The sequence below is a fragment of the Cydia amplana genome, chromosome 12, assembly GCF_948474715.1.
Source record: "Cydia amplana chromosome 12, ilCydAmpl1.1, whole genome shotgun sequence".
Classification (NCBI taxonomy): Eukaryota; Metazoa; Arthropoda; class Insecta; order Lepidoptera; family Tortricidae; genus Cydia; species Cydia amplana.
In genome coordinates, this window is record NC_086080.1 from 16,324,319 (window position 1) to 16,338,524 (window position 14,206).

The following is a 14,206-nucleotide window of genomic DNA, read 5'->3' on the forward strand; positions in this document are numbered from 1 at the left end:
TTTTTACGAAAGCGACTGCCATCTGACCTTCCAACCCAGAGGGTAAACTAGGCCCGTATTGGGATTAGTCCGGTTTCCTCACGATGTTTTCCTTCTCCGAAAAGGGACTGGTAAATATCAAATGATATTTCGTACATAAGTTCCGAAAGACTCATTGGTACGAGCCGGGGTTTGAACCCGCGACCTCTGGATTGCAAGTCGCACGCTCTTACCGCTAGGCTACCAGCGATTTTTTTAAGTACAATAAATAGGTTAGAAGTTATTTAAGAAAATAGCCAAAAAATTACCCCCTCCCCCCCACCTTTATCTCCGAAATTACTGGGTCTAAAATTTTGGACTCGCACTTGGCCGGATTAGTTTTTTTTTCAAATATAATATATACTATTTGAACTCCATTTGTATTCATATAAGAATATCATTACATTATTTGTAGGGATGGCAAAGATATCATTTCTTCTTGGCAGCTGCTGCCATGGAAGAAAAGCATCAACAAAGAAAAATTCAACGACGTGCCATAAGGGATACATGGAACCCTTTTGATATGCCCAACGAGGAGTTTTGGCACATATATAGAGTGCTCCTTTGAGCACTCTATATAGGCCTTTGCCTCAAAGACTTGGCACTCTATTTGTGTGCCGACCTAGACGCCGACCTCAAACTCAACATGGCGAAGGATTGCCGGCACATCTTAAAGTACTTAATTAAAGATATAATGTAGCACTGAGGACGTCACTTTCTGAGAACGCCACTTTCTGAGGACGTCACATTTGGAGTTCGTCACTTTTTTATCATAGGTACGATTTAACAGTATAAAATACCGGCACGAAAGATGTATGTAATGCCAGCAACCAGATTACCTGTTCGACATACGGTCGCTTTTATATCCTACATACCAACACCAATCTCTGTTTGCCTTACGCCTGACTGGTAGAGAATTCCATTTGGCAAAACGTCCTATGTTTCGTGCAATAAAGTGAAAATAGAGAGATTAATAATAATAAAAAACAATCTAATTATGTTTAAATCAGAGTATTTAATTCAGAATACTTAAAAAGTACAAGCACCGGAACATTTAGCCACAGATTGGAGTTAGGCCGGAAACAGCCTCTATTCCATACACATAAGGGCGCGTGTACACGGTGCCGCCTCCGCGCCGCCGCCGCACCTTCGCGCTATGTACACGAGACGCGTAAAACCCAGAGATGTGACTTATTTGAAATACTTGTATTTAAAATGCAAATACAAAATGCAAAATACCTATTTTGTATTTTGTATTTAAATACCTTTTGAAGAAAACTATTTTGTATTTTATTTGAAATAGTTTTTGTGACCTATTTTCTATTTTCAAAATACAAAATACTTTATAGTAGGTAATGTAGGTAGGGGTTACAACCTCTTCTGATCTTACAATCCTGGCAACTCTCTCATTCTTTTAACATGGAACTGTTGAATCTGTTTAGTAACGTCGCACATGATCACAAGTGTAGCGAGTGGTTAAAAAAGGGGAATCTTGAGTGTTACGAGGGTTTCAAGGTACGAGAAGAGAACAAACTTTTCTGCCCTGATGAAACACAAACGAGACGTTTTTATCACACTAACGAGAGGCATTATACTAGCTGTAAAACATAACAAATCTAAATTAATGCTTTTAAAAATTGTCCGTTATAAACCATCATCCATCGGATCCATCCTTCCGGTTAATATGAGCAAACAACAAGAAATTTGCACTTTAGATAGAGGACTGATTGACACACTGTTTTCAAAGAATAAAGAGTCTTTTCAATTCGGATATTCTGAGTAATACTTTTTAATTCAGACTAGGTATTCACTATTCAGAGTACCTTTTATCGCAAAGTATTTGTATTTTTAAAAAGTATTTTGAAAATACCTATTTCGTATTTTGTATTTTAAATACAAATTCAAAAACTATTTTGTATTTTGTATTTGAAATAGTATATCAAGGAAGTATTTGTATTTTGTATTTAAATACTTTTTATAAAGTATTTTTCACATCTCTGGTAAAACCCGCGGCGGCGGCGCGGCGGCGGACTATACTTGTCTCGTGTACATAGCGCGAAGGTGCAGCGGCGGCGCAGCGGCGGCGCGGCAGCGGGCTTTACGCGTCTCGTGTAAATAGCGCGAAGGTGCGGCGGCGGCGCGGCAGCGGCGCGGAGGCGGCACCGTGTACACGCGCCCTAAATGTTTCGCACAGTAGGAACCATGATTTTATCATACGCCGCTGTGATTAGCTCGTGAAGGTATCACGGCAAGCTCGCTGACACCAGTTGAAGGTCATTCCAACATATTTACATTTAAACGGACTGTCGCTCCTTTTGTGACAACATATTCTTCAGCATACCGCGTCTTCTGTCATGTCTCCATAAACTCTAACGCCTTTTTTATCTGCGTATAAAATCAGCACTTGCAGTTTTTTTTTCAGACAATATTTCCTCTCGTGTCACCTGTGGAGAATAGGCGTCCAAGGATTTTTTCTTCATAGCGTTGCCGAATTTCAGAATATATGTTCAGCCATCAATCACTTCTGCGTATGGAGTGATCCATACTCTCATAGTTCTCATGTTCTGCATATATTTAATGCAATTTATTTGTTTGTTTTCTTCCTATAGGTATAGGTTACGCAATGAATTTTTAAATTAATATTACATTGTACTTTTAGCCTGACTGACAATGAAAATCTATCATGTCGCCGATTTGACATCGCTGATTTTTTTTCTATAGATGGTCAACCAAACCTTGTCAGTAGAAAAAGGCGCGAAATTCAAATTTTCTATGGGACGATATCCCTTCGCGCCTACATTTTTCAAATTTGCCGCCTTTTTCCTCTGACAAGATCTGGTTGACCAAGTATATTTAAAATGCGAAACTACAAATAGGTTATATCGTTTGTCAAAGCACTGTCTCATTTCAAATATAGACAGAGAGAGACATACTATCTTAGTCTTACACTAGTACTAGCACCCAAAAGAAAAGGATGAGTATAGTTTGTATTGTTCTTATTTAATGACAAATTGGTTTGACCAACTATACTTACAAGAATGCACTTCGTTTTTCGGGTAAAATAAAATCGGACGTAATCGCGTAATAGAAAATGACAGCGTCGTACTAATTTAGTTGCAATCCAACACTCAAACTATACAGGATGGTCTATACCACAACGTTCAAATTTTTTTTTAGTTTCCTCATATCGTGGGCTATTAGGCGATTCTCAGAGATGACGTTCGGTGCCTGACTTCGGTGCCGAATGCCGTGCCCCCGCCAAGTCGAGCGCGAAGCAAACACTGCCGTACCATCCTTTACTGGAACCATTTCGCCGCATTTTTAGGCCCCTATTTGAGAACCTCTGGATAAGACCAGAACGCAGAAATTTTCGTCATCCAGTAAGCTATAATCACATACTTAAAATCCAAAATTTCAAGTCTGTAGGTCATTTAGTTCCGAAGTTAAGCGAAAGCAAAGTTTCGCATTTATGACACTCACTCACTCACTCATGATCATCAGAATAGAACTAGTACTTCCCATAAACTCAGAGAGCTGAAATTTGGTACAGAGTTAGGGTTTAATGGCCACATAAAGAGAAAACCTAAAAATATTGCAATATCAGTCACGTTTTAAAGATCTAAGAACTGCATAAGTAAGTTTGTAATCCCATATAAATATATGATATTACAAAGTTACTGTTGCAGTTCCTACAAATAGTAGGTAAAGATACACTACGATGTACCATGTGAGTATGAATGAAGATATGTTTAGTTATGATATGTGTATACATAGTATGGGTATGAGTACCTGAAAAGAAGGACTGCCTACAAAAAGAGATGAGATCCCATCAAAAACATTACATGTAAAAAGGTGCAAGTCTCGCAACGCTTTTACTACAAAAAAGTTTTGAGATGTAATGTGAAACCAAGCAGTGCCAGGGGGTGTTAAAACCGTATCAATCAGATATCTTTAATTTGTAATACATATAATGACTTGGCAATCGCACATAATGCTTTACTCGTACCGTACTCGTAAATATGTGTAATGCTCAAACTGCAATTAGTGCTAGCGTTATGTTCAATTAGAATTATTTTTAATAGGTGACGATGATCCTTTTGTCATTATGCAGCCGTGCGATGGCCAAGTCATTATACGTAATTACAAATTAAAGATATCTTATTGATACGGTTTTAACACCCCCTGGCGCTGATTAAAATAACCGACTTGGTTTCACATTACATCTCAAAACTTTTTTGTAGTAAAAGCGTTGCGAGACTTGCACCTTTTTACATGTAATGTTTTTGATGGGATTTTATTTTTTACTTCTTTGATACACAACTTTATTTCCTAAAATCTAGCCTTAATATAAAAAAATATTGATAGTAGCCCACGTAGTGATAAAATAAATAAAAATTTGGACATCGAGGTTTGTACCACCCTGTATAGAGTAGTTAATAGAGTCAGACCGAGAAAAGTCTGCAGCGATTTTGATAGCCCACGCAGTGCAAGCGTCATTTTAAACGTCAAACTTCTATGAATTTATGACGGGTAAATATAGCTGGTCAACCAAATCTTGTCAGTAAAAAAAGGCGCGAAATTCAAATTTTCTATGGAACGATATCCCTTCGCGCGTGCTTCGCGCCTACATTTTTCAAATTTGCCGCCTTTTTCTACTGTCAAGATCTGGTTGACCAAGTATAACACTTGCACTGCGTGGGCTATCAATATCGCTGCAGACTTTACGAGTAGCAAGGAACTAGGACCGCCTTAGATTGCGATGGACAGTCTTTGCATCAGGAAAAATCCGGAGCGGGGGTCAAGGCCCCTTTCAAACAGGCGAGGTCCCAGCTCCCGGAGCATCCCGAAGTCTCGACACCGAGGGAGACGAATAAATACCCGCTCAGCGCCGAGTATTTATCTTTTTAGGGTTTCAGGAAAAACGGGACCCTATTACTAAGACTCCGCTGTCCGTCGGTCTGTCTGTCTATTTAGATGAATAATAAGTACTAACAACAAAATAAAATAAATATTTAAGTGGAGCTCCCATACAACAAACGTGATTTTGTTGCCGTTTTTTGCGTACCTAATGGTACGGAACCCTTCGTGCGCGAGTCCAACTCGCACTTGGCCGGTTTTTAAGAGACGCCGCATGCTCAGCAGCCGCTCCTGCCGACCGCATTGTACGACTAAGATGCGGGGCGGCAAAAGTATTGACGCACGTGGCGTCCCACAGTAAGCACTTACCTCTTTCCCACGGCACCAGGGTCTAGCCGTCAGACCTTATGCCGTCCGATCGGCTAAAGCCTGGCGGCTCAAGCATACATGGGATATTAGGTAACTCTGACAATAAGGCTCTCCTAATGATGTCATTAAGAACATGGTGCCGTGGGAACCTCCCAGCGCAACGGCAGCAGCTCAAGACATGGTGGCCGTTGCTCCCCACAGTGGAACCGTAGATGCATTGGTGGGGTTGGCATACCCATGGCAACCTATTAGGCGGAGAGCAACGGCCACATGCATCGAGCAGTTGCCTTAGTAAGGTGGCTAAGTTTGGGGAGGGCCTACAATTTAGTTGATTTTGACACATGGTTTGACGTATAAAATTCACCGTATTTGAGGTTAATAAGGTCTACTGTCCTTAAAATTTTGTATGAATTTACAAGCAAATATGAGCCTTCGTTAATTAAGTACTGCAGCCGGTTCTACCTTAATTCGATAATGTAGCTTATTTCAAAGACTATAAACTCTAAGTACTTAGAAATAAAGCTTCAAAAGCTTTAACCGTGGATAACTTTTAACTATCAACGTCACATGTGGATAAGTGGTGATAGGATGTCATTCATTAAAATACGCTTTAAGTAAACTTGTTTAGAATTGATTTTTCAAAAGCTCAAACCACGGATGATTTTTATCAGTCAATGGCAAAAGTAGATAAGTGGTGGAATGTGATTAAGTAATCTATTCTTTAAAATAGGCCTTAAGTCATCGAGATTAAAATTGATTTTTCAAAAGCTCAAATCATGTCACGATATCATTAGTCACTTGTACTTTATCCTCGCGTCTTTTTACCAAATTTAATCACTTATCAGGTATTTCACATATCACGCAATAAATGATTAATGATTTGGTGACAAAGCATCATAGCCCTCCAGATGAGAATTTGAAGTACTAATAGCACCAACAGACGCACGAGATAACGCATCCGGAATGACGTTATCCACTCCCCTACGGTGTTTGAGAACAAAGTTAAATGCTGAGAGACGAACACCCCAACGAGCCAATCTTCCGGTGGGATTGTTAATAGACAGGAACCATTTAAGTGCACTGTGATCAGTGTAGACCGTGAAAGGCTGTCCATTTTCCACGTAGCAACGCCAATACTCCAACGCAGTCACTACAGCTAAAGCCTCGCGTTCGGTTATACTGTAGTTCTTTTCAGCAGCGGTCAAGGCCTTCGACATGTACGCGATCGGGTGCTCCTTACCATCGATAGTCTGGGTCAACATGGCACCTAACCCGTAATTGCTGGCATCACAGTGTACCTCAAACGGCTTAGAATAATCCGGACAGCAAAGCACCGGAGCAGAAACAAGTCGCTCCTTAAGTTCCCTGAATGCAGAGTCTGCCTCCGAGGTCCATTCAAACGGCGGAGAGCCCTTCTTTGAAGAAGTAAGCTTGTTTAAAGGACCAGCAATTGTACTGAAATTAGGTACAAAACGCCTGTACCACGTAGCAGTCCCTAGAAACCTCTTGACCTCCTTGCGACAAGTTGGAGTAGGATAATTTAAAATAGCCTCGACTTTTTCCGGATCCGTTCGTAAGCCAGAGCCATCAACCACATAACCGAGATATCTAAGCTGGCTGTTAAAGAAACGACACTTTTCTAAGTTAACCGTTAAGTTAGCTCTCTTTAACTTATCCAAAACGCGTAAGAGTAATGTTACGTGACTATTGAAATCCTCGGAAACCACTATTATGTCGTCCATGTAGGCGAATACTTTAAGACCGAACTCTGAGAATAACAGGTCCACTAATCTTTGTTGAGTAGCAGGAGCGTTAGTCAGGCCGAACGCAGTTCGCTTAAAGTGAAAGGTACCCCTACCAGGAACATAAAATGCCGTCTTGTTCCTATCCTCCGGAGCTATCTCAATTTGCCAGAACGCTTTGGACAAGTCAATACAAGAAAGATAACGAGCATCCCTAAGGTTATCCAGAATTTCGGAAATATAGGGCAAGTTATAAGCGTCACGCTTTGTCACCGAATTAAGCTTACGGCTATCGAGACAAAATCTAGGTTGTCCGTTCTTCTTGGTGACGATCAATACAGGCGAAGACCAAGCGCTCTCGCAAGGCTCAATTACATCAAGAGAAAGCATCTCGTCCACCTGCTCAACTAAAATGCGTTGCTTTTCAGGAGATAACCGGTAGTAGCGCTGACGAATTGGACTCGTATCGCCAGTATCAATGTGGTGTGTAATTAAATTCGTTACGCCTAAACCTTTACTACGAAAAGAAATATCCTCAAACTGTTTTACTACATTGTCCGCCAATAGTCTCTGTGAGTCATCCAAATTGTCGTATCCCTGAATGAAGGTTTCACGATCAGGTTTGGTGACACTCCAAACCGACGAAGCACCATCATTCACGATGATAGCACAAAGTTGCTTGGGTACTATATCAAAAGCACGCCAAAAATCCCAACCTAAAATGAAGTTATTCACAACAGCCGGCACGATAAAAGCCTTCACAACATGAAACTGGTTATTAAAGTTAATAGGTAACTCTATGTAACCCTCACATCTATAAACGCTACCACCCGCTGCAGTAATCGAAGAACAGCTTCCGCTCATTATCTTAAACCCATTGTCAACGAGTACTGAATGAGCACCGTTGCCAAAGATTGTTACCGCAGAGCCAGAGTCCAACAACCCTGACAAAGTTAAATTACCGACTTGCACTGAGACGTAAGGCCTGTCATCATCCTCTAAATTTTGCCTCAGAATTGTGTCAACCCTATATGACCTAAAGAAAAGATTAACTGTACGCAACCAATCCTGCCAGTCCTCCTTATCAAATTTAGGTGTAGCACAACTATCGACACAATTCTGCTCTATCCGTTTTTTGGATCTGAGTTCTTATTTTTAATGCAATCAGGACAATCAGGAGATTTTACGCCCTTACGACCGCAAACAAAACAAACAATGACATCCTTATTCACTGTACATTGTCTCAAATTATGAGTATTCACCCGGCATCTCGGACAATAACGTGCCTTCGGCTCGGATTTAGTGACCGCAGCTACATAACTAGGAGTATTATTTGCTTTGCCATTAGTACTACCGCTATAGTTGCTATTACTCTGAGCATGCGATTTATTATAGTTTTGATTAAACTGTTTATACTTATAATTATAATTATTGTAATTGTTCCCATATGAATTAGTAGCAGAATTATTCTTATTTTTAGAAGAACCGCCAGAGTAGGCGAACTCTGGGGCCAGAGTATCAGAAGACGCACGTGGGGGTTCTTTGAACTGAGAAAGGCGTGACTGAATGTTCTCATAGTTCCTACATAAATTTTTGAGCTCCTCAATAGTCTTAATTTCAGAAACGGAAGATAAAGTGCTCGCGTAACAAGGCCGTATATTGTGCAATAAAATTTCCAACCTCTCATTCTCAGGCAAAGGCTTAGTTAAACGAGAGAAAAGACCAGACATGATCGCTAGGTAAATCACTATATTTTCCGTTTCCCCCTGTGTACGTGCCCTGATTTCATTGATCAGCTTGAAATCATAGCCAGCATGACAAAAATCCTGCCTCAAAAGTACAACTAGGTCATCCCAACTTGTTACCTTTTCCCTAACGCTACGAAACCAATGAAGCGCATTGCCTGTAAAAATTTCAGTAGCATTATGAAGAATCTTGCTACTCGAAATGTTCCTTGCCGCACAAAACTCGGATACGCGCTGAATGAATGCCCGCACAGAGGTCTGACCGTCATATCTTAACTTTGAGAACTTATTCGCGTCGTTACCCTCACACGTCACCGAGACATTAAGAGGCGCCGTTAAAGTGACAGGAGAAGCCTGCACACCAGTGCTAGTGGAAGCCAATGGATCAACCACGTCCCTAAGGGAACTGGCGCGGTCCGAGAATTGCCTAAATAAGCTGACACATTGATCATAAGCCTCTTTCTCTACCTCCTCGACACAAGTCACGCGATTAAGCCGATGATAGACGTGATTGATCAAATTCTGTGCTCGGAGCAAGGAACTTCTATTGAGAGGTTTGGAATCAAGCAATGTATTGACCTTCTCCAAAACAGAAGCCACCCCGTCTGTAAGGTGAGGATTCGGAGCTGAGTACAAACAAGTGTTCAGCTATAATGATGATTTATTACTGCCCTAAATACATTAGTAAATGGTCCTTATATATATCCTATGAACTACGTACATAACTATATCTAGTATACACTACACCATCCATCGCATGTTTAAAAAAAAATAAAAATAAACATTTATATTTTTTTTGTTTATAATACATTACTAAGTAACTATACCTACGTACAATGTTAATAGGTTACTTACACTAATAATATTCAAAGTTATAGAAAATAAAAAAACTACAATAACAAAACTACGAATATAAAATATTTACAAAATACAAGGTTTGGTGCGATTTTTATGCACCACGTCTTCTTTTCCATTTTTAAGTATTTTTACATTACATCCTAAATCCTCTAAAACTAAATAAGGTCCTACATAAATGCTTTGCATCTTATTATCCGATACATTTCTTAACCATAAGTAACTATTGTTGCTATAGCTAACAGGCTTTGAATGGGAGTCATATTTCTCCTTCCTTTTAAGTTTGCTGTTTATTAAATTAGTACGAGCATCTGCCTGCGCCAGCTCTAATCTATACTTTAATTCTAAAGGATAACTACCGTGATTATATAAGGGATTAACGTTACCATCTCTTAAGTTACTAGGAAGCATGCATAACTTACCGAAAACTAATTCATGAGGCGTGTACTTCGTCTCCGTGTGCACGGTGTTGTTATACGTAAAGCACCAGTAAGGCAACCAGTCGCTCCAAGAATTCGGTTTATTTTCGCATTGTATCCTTAAATAAGCTCCCATAGTTTTATGCGAATTCTCTAGAGCGCCGATTGATTCATGGTGATACGCTGTAGAGGGCAAATGAGTAATTTTTAGTAAATCACATACCTCTTTCATAGTGCTACTGATGAACTCGGTTCCTCGATCGGTTGCTATTTCTAATGGAATTCCATACCGTAGTACAAAGTTCTCTATGAATGATCGAGCTACAGTAACTGTATCTTTGGATCGTAAAGGATACGCTTCTACGAACTTTGACAGTTCGCACTGTATGGTCAGCACGTAACAATAACCATGTTCATCTTTTGGTAAAGGTCCCACTGTGTCTAAATAAACTTTTTCTAAAGCGCTATTAGCAGTAGTTGTTATTTCCATTGGTTGTTTAGTCGGTACACAATATTTTTGTTTTTGGCATTGAGTACATTTTGACACAAAATCTCGTATGTCCTTTTCCATACTAGGCCAATAATAGTGCTTTTTAATGTTATTAGACATTCTCCTAATCCCCGCGTGGCCACTTGTGGGAAGTAGGTGAAAGTCATTAATTATTACGCGTCTATCATGTAAATTATTTATTCTTTGTACATTACTTAACACACATATTCGCGGTCCGGACCAAACGTCATAGCTATTTATTTCTTGTATTAAGCCCGCAATAAAATCTTTATTTAATTCGTTTCTTATTATGCATAACTCTTTTACATTTATTTTCTTGCAAATTGCATCCAAATCTCTCGCTAATTCGGCTCGCGACAGTAGCGATTGAGATGTTGAATTGAAATAAACACACGATTTGCTGGGCACGTAATTAAAATATTTAGACGTCTCTTTCACGAAATTCTCTCTCATAGCTTTTTTGTAATCACTACATGACATAACACATAACTCAGTAAAATTTTCCGGTTTTTTAATGATATCCACAATTCTTGGGTGATCAGGCCTCGAATTAGTGGGTATATTAACAACCGAAGAACTTGTACTGTCTGTACCTTGCATACTCTCGATCTTTCGTCTTTGCGCTCGTGTCATCACATTTATAACTTGCTCATTCATTTGTTTCAAATCCTCTGACGTAATATTTATGCGAGACAGAGCGTCTGCCACGGAATTCTTAGAACCTTTCAAGTACTCAACCGTAAAATTATACTCCTCTAATTGTAATCGGAACTTTAGTAATCTACTGGTAGGGTCTTTCATAGTAAACAAATACACTAGTGGTCGGTGGTCTGTTTGCACTTTAAACTTTCTGCCGTATAGATAGGGTCTAAAATAGCGAATGCTCCACACTAGCGCTAATAACTCTTTTTCAACTGTAGGGTAATTTAATTCTGCCTTATTAAGACTTCGACTAGCGTAAGCTACAGGTCGACCATCATCGTTGCATAAAACTGATCCTAAAGCTTTTCCTGACGCATCACATTGTAAAAGAAATTGGTTTTCCTCCGAAAAATTTGGATATTGAAGTACTGGTGGTTTAACTAAAGCAGACTTTAATATTTGAAAAGACTGTTCACACTCTTGGGTCCATATAAATGGTACATCTTTACAGCACAACTTATTGAGCGGATATGCTTTATCTGCGAAATTGACAATGAATTTACGATAGTAACTAGCAAATGCCACGAAACGTTTAACTTCGTCGGCGTTCTGAGGAGTCGGATAATTATATAGAACTTTCGTTTTTTCGGGATCTGGTAAAATGCCCTTTTCTGAAACTACATGACCCAGATATAATATTTCTTTTTGTAAAAATTGGCATTTGGCAGGATTGAGCTTTAAATTTACTTTTCTTAATCTGCTGAAAACGTCTAATAAGTTTTGATTGTGTATAGCTAAACTTCTTCCGAAAACAACTAAGTCATCCTGATATACCAGACACTGTTCATAATTTAGACCGGACATGGCCACGGTCATCATCCGTGAAAAAGCGTTAGGGGAGGTTTTACAGCCTTGGGGGAGTCTAGTCATTTGATATTGATTTTTACTAGTTTGAAAAGCTGTAAGGGGGCGGCTTGATTTATCTAAATTTATTTGATAAAATCCCTGATACAAGTCTAGATGCGAAAAATAGATAGATCCTGATAAGGAGTCTAAAACTTCAGTTATATTAGGGAGTGGGAATTTATCGTCTTTTATCTGATTATTTAACTTTCTATAGTCGATGACCACGCGCCATTTCTTCTGTTTCGAGGAATCTAATTTTTTGGGAACTAACAATAACGGACTCGACCACGCGCTTCTTGCCTCTTCAATTATTCCATCATCTAACATTCCTTTAATCTGCCTATCAATTTCAGCCTTTTGCGAGTAAGGTAATCTGTAAGGTTTTACATAAACTGGTGAACTACCCGGTTTTAATTCTATCGTCTGGTTATAAAGCTTTGTGGTGGTTAATTTATCACCCGGTAGGAAAAAGACATCCGGATATTTTGCGCATATATTCTCAATGGATTTCTGTTCCTCTTCGTTTAATTTACTCAAATCTAAAGCAGAAAACAACAACTTCACCCTTTCGGCATTCATAGTTGGCTTACTAAATTCACAAATAAAGAAATCGCTCAATCTGCTCTTATTAACTGTAAATCGGCTTAAATTTACGTCGCTATCCCTTGTATTTAATATTTTAATTGGTATTTTACCCTGAATTGGTTTAACTATAGCACTTGCAACATATATTCCCTCGCATAATTCCTGACTATTTACTACAAAATCCTCCGTAATACTAGTATCCATGTAATGAATGATTTCACTACGAGCGGGTATAGTTAAATAACTATTTGCCGGTTCTGATGAGCTTCTAAACCCTATCTTAGCTAACTGTCCGTGTCGCGATAGTAATCGTACAGTGTTTGTTTCAAAATCAATATTGGCTTTATGCTTCGCAAAGAAATCTTGTCCTAAAATACCGTCCGCGCTACATGATAAATTCTCAAAAACAAAAAATGAATGCTCGAACTCACAGCCATTGTAATTTAATTTTAACATAACATATCCGTTAGATGTTACTTGTCCGCCTATACCTGTGACACATAATCTCTTATTATGGAACGGAATGTCCCAATTTTGTATGATTTCATACTTTATCGCGCATAAAGATGCTCCCGTATCCAATAGCCAGTTGTAAGCGGTTTTCCCTATATTTAAGGTTACTCTATTTAAATCACTACACGTGTAAATAACATCAGTCTCGAAAAAAATGATTCAGCGATTCCGTATTTGGTGCACTCGGGTGTTGACCGGTCGAGCCATTCTCGGCGTGCCGTATCACGTGCAGGCTGCCACGAGCGGTGACCCCTCGGGCACGGGACCCGAAATACGAACCCCCTCGTGCCGGCCTGCCTCGTGACTTGTATCCACGGCCACCTCCTCGCGAGTTGCCTTGTTGGGGTTGAGGATATCGACCATAGGAGTACTGTCGCGGACCCCTTTGATTACGATGCCGATGACCTCTGTACGAGTTGTGAGCAAAGCCTCTGTGGTACCTGTTAAAAGAGTTTTGTGAGCGGTACATACCCATGACCTCCGATTGGCTGGACGTTGTCGGCCTCGATACATCTTCGTCCTGCGCAGCCTGGATCGCATCCTTCAAGCTGCTGAAGTTCCGCGCCGCAATGATGGTGCTGAGCCTTGGATCCTTCAAACCATCTGTGAACTTTTTAATGCACATTTTTTCGTTCAGCGGCTTTAGCACATCATAACTCGCCGAATTACCTTCTGCCTGAGTTATAGTCAACTCAGAAAAAAGTTTCTCTATTTCGGATCCATACTGATCTATACTACGCCAACCCTGACTTATATTTTGAAGTCGGGAATGGATTGCTGTAAAGGACTTTTTAGGTAAAAGTGAGTTACGTAAATCCCTTATAAGTTGCTCTACGGTCGTATAAGTAGCTGACATACGTAATTTCGCACTTTCAGACAACCTTCCTTTTAACACATATGTAATTAGCGACTTTTTACCTGTCTCGTTTAACATACCCGAATACATATCAACAGCATCTATTAATCTCTTTGTTGTTTCCTCAGTACCATCCATAAGTGGTATAAGACTACACGCTGACTTTAAATCGAACACCATGGTGTCGA